The sequence below is a fragment of the Nicotiana tomentosiformis genome, unplaced genomic scaffold (assembly GCF_000390325.3).
Source record: "Nicotiana tomentosiformis unplaced genomic scaffold, ASM39032v3 Un00262, whole genome shotgun sequence".
Classification (NCBI taxonomy): Eukaryota; Viridiplantae; Streptophyta; class Magnoliopsida; order Solanales; family Solanaceae; genus Nicotiana; species Nicotiana tomentosiformis.
The window spans coordinates 42,290-55,000 of record NW_027174821.1 but is presented as its reverse complement, the minus strand read 5'-3'; the positions used below and the strand labels follow the sequence as shown (position 1 = coordinate 55,000).

The 12,711-nt window shown below is 37.7% G+C and overlaps 1 long non-coding RNA gene and 1 pseudogene across 1 annotated transcript; one reads left to right on the top strand and one right to left on the bottom strand.

Moving 5' to 3' along the window:
* Positions 1 to 572: 572 nt before the first annotated feature.
* On the bottom strand, positions 573 to 2,546 carry LOC138903976 (uncharacterized; annotated as a pseudogene).
* A 423-nt stretch (positions 2,547 to 2,969) lies between these two features.
* LOC138903977 (uncharacterized) lies at positions 2,970 to 12,375 on the top strand. The gene is made up of 2 exons (XR_011413228.1): positions 2,970 to 3,407; positions 11,703 to 12,375. It is a non-coding gene; the product is annotated as an uncharacterized lncRNA (long non-coding RNA).
* Positions 12,376 to 12,711: the final 336 nt, after the last annotated feature.

Here is a 12,711-nt window from a genome sequence, read left to right as displayed (position 1 = left end):
TCTTGAGTAAGTATGCACATAGTATCAAAAATATCCAATGAAACTTTCTTTTGTCTTCATCACCTGTTCACCAAAAGTTAGCTAGCATTTTTTTCAACTGGTCCAAAATTTTGTATCTGTAGTTGATGATTTACTTTATTCCTTTTGGGAGTACACAATGAAAATTACTATAAAGAGAAAAGTACTTTGTATTCCGTCATCTATGTCAATCCTCAGTCATATATTCTGTCTATCTTAATCCTTAGCTATAGTTTATATATCTGGATTAGGCTTATGTTTATGATTTCCCCAAGACTTTGCGTGCTTCTTGTTCTTATTCCGTCGTTGTCCATGCCTAAAGAAAGTGTTATAAGATTTTGCTTGGATTTATGGCTGTAACTAGTAAAGTTGTTGTCGTGTGACCAGGAGGTCACGGGTTCGAGCCGTGGAAACAACCTTTTGAAGAAATGCAGGGTAAGGCTGCGTACGATATACCCTTGTGGTCCGGCCCTTCCCCGGACCCCGCGCATAGCGGGAGTTTAGTGCACCAGACTGCCTTTATGGCTGTCACTTCCGAACAAGTTCAGTATAAGCTCCTATTAGACGAACATTTTGGTCTTGATTCAAGCTTGGAACACTAGAATACAAATATTAACACAATTAAGATTCCGTGATCCTTATATTATTTCTTTCATACAAGAGGTAATTAATATGGATAAACGTTTTCATGTTGGAGAAAATAACTTTGAATACATAGGCAAATAAAATAATATTATATGTACCTTATGCAGGCATTATTGGAAGCCTTTCCTCTTGTGCAGGCAGAGAGTGCAAGTCACTACCATTAGCAAGGCTATTGAACTCCACAGATTTGGATGGCATTGTTGGGTAGCGTCTTTGACAGAATGTCACCAGTCTTCTAACTGAGTACAGGTATTTCCTAGTTGTCTCATTGTTCATGTATGAGCAACACTAACATTATTCGTGTGAATCTTCTCGCGAGCTGAACATTCATGAATACCAACCATAGTCACACCAATAGGCCAAGGCGCATTACCAATTGATATATCAATGTATTGATCCATTGCAGCTATATATTCCCTCTTCCTACAGCATTCAACCATCACAATTTGTGCTTGCCTTCTGTCCTCAGCAACTAACTTTTTCCTGCACAGCTTGAATAACGGATTCAAGTCCCTTACACATTCCATAAATGTAGCTACCCTCCGGTTTTGATCAGCCTGATTAGAACTCCTGATATTCTCATCAATCTCCTCATTCCACTCATTCAATAACTTTTTGAAGAACACAAAAAAATCTTATCCTCATCACACAACTCCTCAAAATTCATTTTCATCCTCTTCAAATCTCCCGCTTCCCCAGACCACACTGTGGGGTTTGGGGAAGGTAGTGTGTACGCAGATCTTACCCCTACCTTGTGAGGATAGAGAGATTGTTTCCAATAGACTCTCGGCTCAGGAAAGCATAAGCACCACATTAATGAAAATATAGACAAGAAGGGACAGCTCCAAAAAGCCATATAAAAGCAGAATAAAAAACAACAAGACAGTAAGGTGATCAACAATGAAAGAAAATAACAGTTAGTCATAAAAACCTACTACCAACAGAAAGTGAGATTGCGTGCTAATACTACTGTTATGAACACTCTAGACTACCTACTCTACTACCCTAATCCTCGACCTCCATATCTTCCTATCAAGGGTCATGTCATCGGTCAGCTGAAGCTGTGCCATGTCTTGCTTAATCACCTCTCTCTACCTCTTTTTTAGCCTACCTCTACCTCTTCGTAGGCTCTCCAATGTCAACCTCTCACACCTCCTCACCGGTGCGTCTGTTCTCCTCCTCCTCACATGACTAAACCACCTAAGCCGCGCTTCCCGCATCTTGTCCTCGATAGGGGCCACACCCACTTTATCGTGAATAACCTCATTTATGATCCTATCAAATCTGGTGTGCCTGCACATCTATCTCAACATACTCATCTCTGCTACCTTCATCTTTTGGAGATGAGCGATCTTGACTGGCCAACACTCAGCCCCATACAACATCGTTGATCTGACCACCACTCTGTAGAACTTACTCTTAAGTTTCGGTGGCACCTTCTTGTCACACAAAACACCGGAAGCGAGTCTCCATTTCATCCATCTCGCCCCAATACGATGTGTGACATCTTTATCAATCTCCCCATCCCCCTGAATAATAGACCCAAAGTACTTAAAACTCCCTCTTCGAGGGATGACCTGCGAGTCCAGCCTCACCTCCCCTTCCCTTCCTTGAGTCTTGCCACTGAACTTACACTCCAAGTATTCTGCCTTAGTCCTGCGCAACTTGAAACCTTTAGATTTCAGGGTCTGCCTCCATACCTCTAATTGCGCATTCACACCGTCTCGCGTCTCGTCAATCAGTACAATATCATCTGCAAATAGCATGCACCACGGCTTCTTCCCTTGGATGTGGCACGTCAGTACGTCCATCACCAGAGCAAATAAAAAAGGGGCGAGTGCCGACCCCTGATGCAACCCCATCATAACCGGAAAATAGTCTGAGTCCCACCCATCGTCCTCACTCGGGTCTTTACTTCATCACACATGTCCTTAATCAACCTAACGTAGACAACATGTATACCTCTAACCTCCAAACATCTCCACAAAACCTCCCCCAGAACTTTATCGTACGCCTTTTCTAAGTCGATGAACACCATATGCAAGTCATTCTTTCTCTCCCTATACTGCTCCATCAATCTCGTAACAAGGTGGATGAATTTTGTAGTCGAACGCCCCGGCATAAACCCAAACTGGTTCTCGAAAATAGACACTATCCTCTTCAATTCCAGAATAGATCTCAAAAGGTCATTTGTTTGCCCCTCAGTCATATCGCTATCATCAATTTCAAACAATCCAGCTTTCAGTAAAAATTTCACCTATCTAGCCTCGCCTCCTCAACTTCTCCGAATAAAGTTATCGGTTGTTTTAGAAACCTTAGTCACTGAATAACGTACAATAACTTTAGTAGCTAACGGATAAAAAACTACTCTTTCAAGCACTTGGTGCTCACGCACCGCTCAATGGGGACGCCGGTCGGCAACTTACCGGTGCGTCTAATAGAGATAACAGATCCTCCAGCTGAAAAGATAACACCCACAGAAGAAATTCCAGCAACATCAAACTATGCTAGTGCTCTAAAAGCTCCGATTATCCCGAGCCCTAGCCCTAATCGCCATGGCAACCCCGATGTCAAAGCTCGATTTTCTACCCACAATGGGATGCCAGCAGTAATATTCAAAGCAAGTGACTACTATGGAGTTATGGCGGAATAATGCAAACTTACAATTGTGGGCAAATTTCTGAGAACTCGTCCCCACATTGAGAAGATTCGATCAAGCTTTGCGGAAAAAATCTCGGTGAAAGGTAATTGTCTTTCGCACAGTGTTTATAGACTGCTTTAATGAAAATGACTTTAAAACTATTTGGTATAGACGTTCTATAGAAATTTAAGGGAAAAATCATGTGGTTAGAGAAATGGTCGTCGGGTTTTAAACTCGATGAGGATTCCCCTGTTGTAACAGTGTGGGTCCTACTCCCAGGTCTATCTTTCCATTGTCATACTTGACACTATGTCAAGAAAATCCTTAGTCCAGTTGGTATCCGTCTATCCATGGATGTTTCTACTGATTATAGAACCCGACCTAGTATGGCTAAGGTCAGGGTGGAAGTCAATCTCACTAAACCGAAGTTAAATTATGTATGGGTAGGCTAAGAGGATGAAGAGAACCCACTTAAGGGATTTACTCAGAAATTGGAATATGAGAGTGTCCCAAAATTTTGTAGACAGTATAAACTTTTAGGACACTCTATAATCCAGTGTAGATTTGCTGAAAAAAAGAATACTGCTGAAGGAGGAGAATCTGCGAAAGAGAGAACAGTAGCTAATACCAACAAGTAGAATGTCCCAAAGGTTACAATTAAAGCTAGAGCAAACAATGTTGAAATAGATAAACCTGGCATTCATACTAAGGCAAACGATGTTGAGGGTTTGGAAGTTATGAATGCAACACAAATTGACGGAGGAAAAAAAAAAGAAGAAAACCAAGAAGAATGAAAAAGAAGTGAATCAGATTTCGGAACTCCCACTAACTACTGTTATGGACTCCAGGAAAAATAAAGAGGAAAAAGGAAAGGTAGCTAAGTCTACATTAGCAAAAATACTGGAAAGAATCAAAAAGAAGAAGAAAAAGAAGTAGAAAATCCCCCCCCCCCCTAAAAAGTAAAGTTATCTTTAAACGAGCAATACCCCAAAAGAGTAGTAAGAAACAAGAAGGGGCCAATGGTTCAGTTCATATTAGTAAGGAGGCTAAGAATACCAAAAAGAATAACCAACAGAAAAAACTCACAAGCAATTTGGTGGAAGAGGAGCATGAAAAATACAATTAAAATACCTTCGCTCAAAGAAATGAAGAGTTGACTCAACATACTGAAGACAACCACACTACTAATATTGCTAAAAATATGTATCACATTGAAGAGGAACAACAAGTAGAAGACATAGAATGTGGCAAGGCTCAAAACATTGAAGAGAACCAATTGGCAAAAAGTGAGCAGTACTCCGAGTCAGTCAGTTATACTTCAGAAACAAAAAAACAAGAACCAAGACAACTTTTTGTAGACCTTCCTTGCAGCCAACCTTTGGAGAAGGAAACTCCTACTGTGAAGAGAGTTGACATGGATATAGAATCTGTGCAAGAAACTACATCTCCTGAATCCATGAGCTCTGAAAGCAGGAATGACAATATAGAGAATACAGTGACAAAGGGAAGGGTAAAAAACAAGCCATATTCACCCTTGTTTTTCATGATTAATACAATCTTTTGGAATATAAGGGGGGTTAGGACAAAGAAAGCAATTCACAAATTAAAATATCTCATCAACAATAACAAGATTGTCTTTGTAGCGATCATGGAACATTTTGCTAGTGAGAACAACATTGAGGGTTACAGGAAGTTTCTGAAATTCCAACATAGGGCTGCCAATTTGAATGGCCAAATATTGTATTTCTGGAACAGTCAATGTGACCCAATTATTGTTGCTAATGATGAACAACAAATAACTTTACACATAAAAGAAAGTATGCATGATAAAGGTTTTTATGTCACTGCAGTTTATGCAAAGTGCACAACTGTAGATAAGAAAGATCTTTGGAGCAGCATAGATAATATTAACATGATCATTGACGGATCATGGTGTGTTGGAGGAGACTTCAATGTTATCATGGACCCAGATGAAAGGTTGGGTGGCAGACCCCAAAGAGCTCACATGAGTTTTGACTTTGTTACAATAATGGAAACTTGCGGTCTCGATGACATTGGTTTCACTGGCCCTAAATTCACCTGGTGAAATAATTGGAGGCCAAGAAAAAGAATTTGAAAAAGATTGGATAGAATTTTTGTTAATGATCAGTGGGTACAAGTTTTTCAACATAATTATGTGAAATATTTGGTAAGGACAGGTTCAGACCACAGACCTCTTCTAATGAAATGCCATAGTGATCAGCATGAGATCATTAAGTACTTCAGATTCTTGGATTTCTGTACTGAACAACAAGATTTCTTGGAGGTGGTTCAGGGAGTATGGGACATTCATGTTACAGGAAATGCTATGTGGAGACTAATGACTAAACTTCAAGTCCTGGGAAAGAAGCTTAGTCAAGGGTCCAGGGAAATTGCGGGTGATATCCACTAACAGATTGGTTACTGGGACGTTAAGGTCCATATACTTGAAGATCTTGATATTCAGTTGAACTATGAGAATAGCAGGGAAGAACTCAATCGGGATCATGTAGAATATACAAAATGGTTGGGTTTACAAGAGTCTCTTTTGAAACAAAAGACTCAAACCAAGTGGTTTCAGAAGGGAGACTACAATACTAAGTATTTTCATTGTGTTCTAAGGGAAAAAAGAAGAAGATTACAACTTCATAGAATAAAGAATAGCAGGGGCATATGGGTCAAGGGGGATGAAAAAATTGCCAAGACTCCCACTAAACATTTTGAAAAGCTGTTTAATCTTCCTCAACCTGTGATCAAGCACAATGTACTTAGTTGCATTCCGAGGTGCCTCACTGATTTTGACAATGTAATACTCTCATCTATCCCTGATGAAACTGAAATCAAAAATGTTGTATTCAGTCTAAGTGTAGATAGCAGAGTTGGTCCTAATGACTTCAATGAGACCTTTTTCCAACACTGATGGGAGATAATTAAGAAGGATGTGATTGAGTTTGTCTTGGAATTCTTTAATGGAAAAAATCTCACAAAGTTTTATTCTCACACCTTTAGTTCTTATCCCTAAAGTTGAGTCCCCTTCTAGTTTTTCTGAACTAAGACCAATTAGTCTTAGTAATTTCACTACCAAAATTATTTCCAAAATTTTGGCAGAAAGACTCAACGTTCTTCTTCCCAATTTGATCTCTGCTAATCAAAGTAGATTTGTTAAAGACAGGCTCATTTCAGAAAATATTTTGTTAGCCCAGAAAATCATCCAAAATATTTCCAAAACTAATAGGGGAGGAAATATGGTTATAAAACTAGATATGACTAAAGCATATGATAAGATGTCCTGGTCATTTATGGTAGAAGTTCTATGAAGATTTGGTTTTGAAGACTATTGGATAGACATGATTTGGAGGATGATCTCAGATGTTTGTTATTCAATCATCATTAATGGCACTAGAAGAGGGTTTTTTTACTTCGTCTCAGGGATTCTAGCAAGGGGATCCCCTTTCCCTCTCTTTATTTATCCTGGCAACAGAGGTCTTATCTAGATCCCTTAATACCCTTCATGAAAATGCTGATTTTGTTTCTTTCACCATGAGCTTCAGAGGCCTTCTTATTAATCACCTAGCATATGTTGATGACATAGTCATTTTCACCAGTGGCAATAATAGATCAGTCAAACTCATTATGAAGCAGATAAGAAACTATGAAGACTCCTTAGGGCAAAAAATTAATAAAGATAAGAGTTTCTTCCCCACTGATCCAAAGGCTGGGGCACATAGAATAAACAAGATGAGGGAATGCACGGGGTTATGGAAAAAAACTTCCCATTCAATTATCTTGATTGCCCTATATACATAGGAAGGAAGAAACTTGAATATTTTGATGGAATGTTGACTAAAGTGGCCAAAAGACTTAACGGTTGGCAGGGAAAAATGTTGTCTTATGGTGGCAGGGTGGTTTTGATTAAAAGTATCTTGCACTCCTTGCCTTTGTACACCTTGTCAGCTATGAGTCCTCCTAAGGGCACCTTCAACCTACTGAAAAAACACTTGGCTAGATTCTTTTGGGGATCTACTAGTGATAAAACCAAATACCACTAGAGCTCTTGAAAAAATTTATGTCTTCCCAAATATGAGGGTGGTATTGGCATTAGAACCATGGTTGATATTAGTAATATGCTTGCTATGAAAAGGTGGTGGAGACTTCAAAACTCAACCATCGCTATGGGCTTCTTTCCTTAAAGCCAAATATTGTATAAAGTCTCATCCAACCTCTAAAGTTTGGACTTCTGGAGACTCTCATGCTTAGAAACATCTTACTGTAGTTAGGAAGATTGTGGAATTAAATCTCACTTGGAAAGTTAATGCTGGTAACTGCAGCTTTGGGTGGGATAATTGGACAGAGAAAGGCATTTTAGCAACTTTGTTCCCTGATGTAGCTGGTAGTAAAAGGAGCTCTGTTAAGGAGTACATTACAGGAGGTCAATGGAACTTGGAAAAGCTTGGCAGGGTTGATGTACAAACTGTGCAACACATTACCAGTATTAATATTGGAGATCGGAATGAAAATGATTATGCCACTAGAATCCTACAGAAGATGGAAAATACTCCAACAAAGCTGTCTGGGAGATCATAAGATGCAAGAGACAAAAAAATGAAACATGGTACAAATTATGGCACAGATGCATTCCTTTCAAAATTTCCTTCTTGGCCTGGAGATTATATCATGGTAAATTACCTTTTGACGAGATAATTATCAAGTTTGGCAACCAGTCAGCCTCTAGATGCAATTGTTATCAAAGGCCTAAATGTGACTCTATTCATCATACTTTTAGTGAAGATGAGGCTGCTTGTAATCTGTGGAAGAAGTTTGGTATGCCTTTGGGTATTAGACATCAAAAATGGTCTGTTAAGAGGATTCTTCAAGAGTGGTAGGAGGTGAAGCCTAATAACAACATTCATATGCTTCTGCTACATATTATTCCTATTATTATTTTTTGGGAAATCTGAAAAAGCTGGACCTCTTGCAAGTTTAGAGATAAAAAAAGATTTATGCTAATCAATATGGAGCAGAAGGTTAGCTGGACAATTCAAGCAGCTGTGACAGTTGCCTTTCCTAACTGCAAACTTAATTGGCCTTGGGTGAAAGTCTGTGAAGAGGTGGAGAGGATGCAACCAATAATGAAGTACTGGACGGTCACATGGACTAAACCAATAGGAGATATGGTGAAAGTAAATACATATGGTAGTTTTATGGACACTGGGAGAGCAGGTATAAGAGGGGTGGTAAGAGACTCTAATGGAGATCTCCTCATGGCTTTCTCAATACCTGTTCAATGTAAAAGCAACAACGAGGTCGAAGCTGTGGCAACTAAAATTGGTGGTGAATGGTGTATACAACTAGGCTACACCAGATTTCATCTAGAGCTTGATTCTCTGATCGTGGCCAACATGATTACAGAAGGATGTACCAAGAATGTAAAGATGGAGCAGATCATCAGAGATGCCAAAAGAAGTATCACCCAAGTAGAAGTTGTGGTCTCTCACTGCTATAGAGAAGCCAATCAGGTTGTTGACGCGTTAGTCAAAAGAGCTGCAATCTCTGGCAACAATTCCTATTTCTATAATTTTCAGAATCTCCCTAAAGAAGCTAGAGGTCCTTTCCTACTAGATAAATGGCAATTACCTAGTATAAGAAGTAGACATGACAAAGTTAATTTTTTTGTAAGCTAATTCATTTAGTTTTTCTCATGGAAGAGTAGTTGTAAATTTCTCCGTCTTCCATGGGTTTTTTGAAGACTGTCTTTGCAACAGTCTTGTGTATATGGAAGGTCAGGTCTATGCCCCTCTTCTTTTGTCATCTTTACCTTCTATATACATGGTAGGGGTCAAGCCAAACCCCCAACATCTCAGGAACCTTTCTCTAGGTGATGGCTTAAAGGAAAAAAAAAAGGTGGCGAATAACTTCTTCTCGCGGAAAGGAGGCTGATGATGAATATTCCGGTTTAATCACCAGGCATTGTATGTCGGATTTATTAACGGTAAAGTTCTTCTGTTCTACTAATAGCTTTTTACGTAGGGCTTTCGCTTCGGCTTCACGTTTTTCCTCTTCGCGAACTCTTTTTAGGCGTTTCTGTTCAATCTCCAACTTATTAAAAAATTTCCGGCCACGGAGGTCTTGGGCTAGGATTTCTCGTAGCTTTTGTGCTTCCAGTTTGAGTGTATATCCATGTCGTGAATTGGAGGTTTAACTACTTACGGTGAGAATCTTATGAATTCGCATTTATAATTTTATATATAGAAACTTTGCATAGCAAAACTTAAAAGGGTAAATTTCACAAATGATCCGGTAATTATGACTTTTTTTCACCAAAGTCATATAACTTTGTTTTCTTACACAAAAATCATATAACTATAACTTCTTTCATCAAAGTCATGTAACTATATTTTCTCACACAAAAATCATAAAACTTTTATAAACTCACACAAAAATCATAGTGATCGAAAAATATAATTTTTCAGTAATATTTTCTTATTTTGTGATTTTTTATTTTTTATTTTCAGTCTAATAAATAATAATCCAATTAAAATAAGGACGACCCAACCCGTCTTGGCCCACCCGATCCAATACTCATATATATAAATTAAAATAATACTAAGAGTGAATAGTAAATCCTTCAAAACATGGTATTTCTATTTTTATTTTATTTTCAAAATTTTTATTCAAATTGATAGCATTTTTATTTCAAGTGCTCTCTAATTATACCTTTATTTCTCTATTTTTTTGTCAGAATCTCATGCATTCCGAACTAATTTTTTTATGAATAGAAAATTCACTTTTGGTATTATTTTAACTTACGTATATGGGTATTCAGTCAAGGTGGGTTGGGTTATTCCTATTTTAAGGAAATAATATAAATTTAACCGGTCGGTCAAAACTAATTGCATTTGCTAGCATATATATATATATATATATATATATATATATATATATATATATATATATATATATATATTATCGGCTATTATTTTTGGAAATAGCTAAAAATATACTCATATTTCTATTTTAATTGGATAATTATTTATTAGACTGAAACTTTAAAATAAAAAATACTACCAAAAAATTTATTCGACCACTATGATTTTTGTGTGAGTTAGTGAAAGTTTTATGATTTTTGTGTGAGAAAACAAAGTTATATGATTTTGGTGAAAAAAATCATAGTTATATCATTTTTGTGTGAGGAAAGAAAGTTATATGACTTTGGTGGAAAAAAGTCATAGTTATATAACCATTTGTGAAATTTATCCAAAACTTAACCCCAAGACGTGGAGGATTCAAATTCCCTCGTAGCAAAACTAAGACCTAAGCCATGTAGGATTCGAATTCCCGTTTTATGTTTATGAATTTGCATCTATTTATCTATCTATAATAATATAAAATATTTATATATATGTATGTAGCGAATCCCACACGGAGGATTCGCCATTGACACTTGAAATGAGAAATTCAGAGAAATAAAAAGAAGCTAAAAGTAAAAATTCAGATTTTCATTCAACATATCTCTACAATGCTATGTTACAAGATATATAAAACAAACCTAACAGGGGTACTACTAAAAATAGATTATAAAGTGAGACTAAACTGTAGTAGTAGAACTAAAGAGGGCCAAACTACAAATAACAAAACTTAGCCTATATCTCCATCCGTTACATTCCAACCCCCTTAAAATAACCTTGTCCTCAAGGTTGGAATGAACACTGCTGGACAACAACTCAAAAGATGAAATATACTGGAGAAATATTTTCAAGCTTCTTGTTTGCTGAACAAGGGTATCCTAACAAAAAGAAGCATACTGATCCAACACTTTAAAATGCTGCAGCACCCTTCCATTTACTTGTACCCTATGGCATGCATTTGAATAAGTTGTGATGACATTAAATTAATCTCCTCAAGGATTTTCTCAGCTTCCTCTTTGTTTATTTTTGATACTATTTTAGATTTCCATCCCCTAATCCAGTAGCTCAGTATTACCAAAAACTTAAAGTCAACTTTGAACAAGTATGATCTCTCGACTCTAAGTATTTGCCGTGGCCTTGCAACTCCCTCGGAAAGATTACTGCCAGCATTTGAAATTATAATATGAGACCTGGCCAGAAGGATCCTCAAATTCGTAATGACAGCAGCTAGAAAGTTATCACCATGGCTTCCTCCCCTCTTGAACTTCAATACTTTCTCGCACTGTCTACGACTAAGAAAGAGACCATCTTGAATAGCAACACTATGAGTTCCTTCCAGTAATGCTAATGATGGTATACGTAGACTATAATCTCGGGTTTTAGTCATTTATCGCACTCTAATTTACTACACTTTAATTGAGTTTGAGCCTTAATCGCTAGTGTTTTGCACTAATTGTGTATTTTATGCCTTGTAGAAGTGATTCCGAGCTATGTAGATATTGTGGGATGAATTCACGCTATTTTGGAGCTTTGAAGTCTGAGTAAAAGCCCAAGGATTAAGTGGGGATCGAGTTCGGGGATCAACGGACACTAGTGCATTTACAGAGAGAAACGAAATATCGAGCAAGACGTCACCCAGGTGCGCGAGCGCGCACTGGGCGCGCATTTGAGGCTGTATACCATCCAAAGTGCGCGGCCTAATGCACGAGCACATCTCCAGGTGCGTGGCCGCGCACGTCCCCTTCCGGAAAGAGTCCTTTTTCGCGTAGGAGAAGGTGTGTTCATTTGGGCCCGACCCTACTTGGTATATATACATGGAAAAACAGTATATTTGGGACTTTTGACATAATCTAGACCTAAGGAGGCTAAGGAGAAGTAGGGAAGCAAGAGTATAAGGATTTCACCATTCAATCCTCAATCAAGACAAGAGTTTGGATCATTTATGTTTTCCCTTAACTTAAACTTATTTGTGATGAATTTCTCCATATCTATGGACTAATTCTTCTTTAGGGATTGATGGATTTGGTGTTTTGAGAATTGTTTGTAGATATTAACTCTAGTTTTTATGTATTGAATCATTTGGGTGTTTTAATTGTCACATCTATATATTCACATGTTTATGTAATCGAAAGAGGCGTAACTTTTATTTTTTTGCATTATCTTGTTGGTTGAATTCATTGATTCTTCTTAGTAATAGAAATATTCTAGTTGAATTATTGCTTAGACCTAGTTAGGGGAATAATCGAAAGAGGTTCTCTTACAAACCAATCCACTACGAATTCTTGCATATCTTCACCGAGCTTAACTTAGTTCATATTGTGAGGTTGAGACTTAATCGAGAGAGAAGTTTCTACTAAACATTCGAACTAATAATAAAGTGAATTCGAGAGACTCACTTGAACCCTAGAAGTGAATTAACTAGAGTTAAATCACAGACAAGTATCTTGCACCTATCCAATCAACCCATATTTTCTCCTATTGATT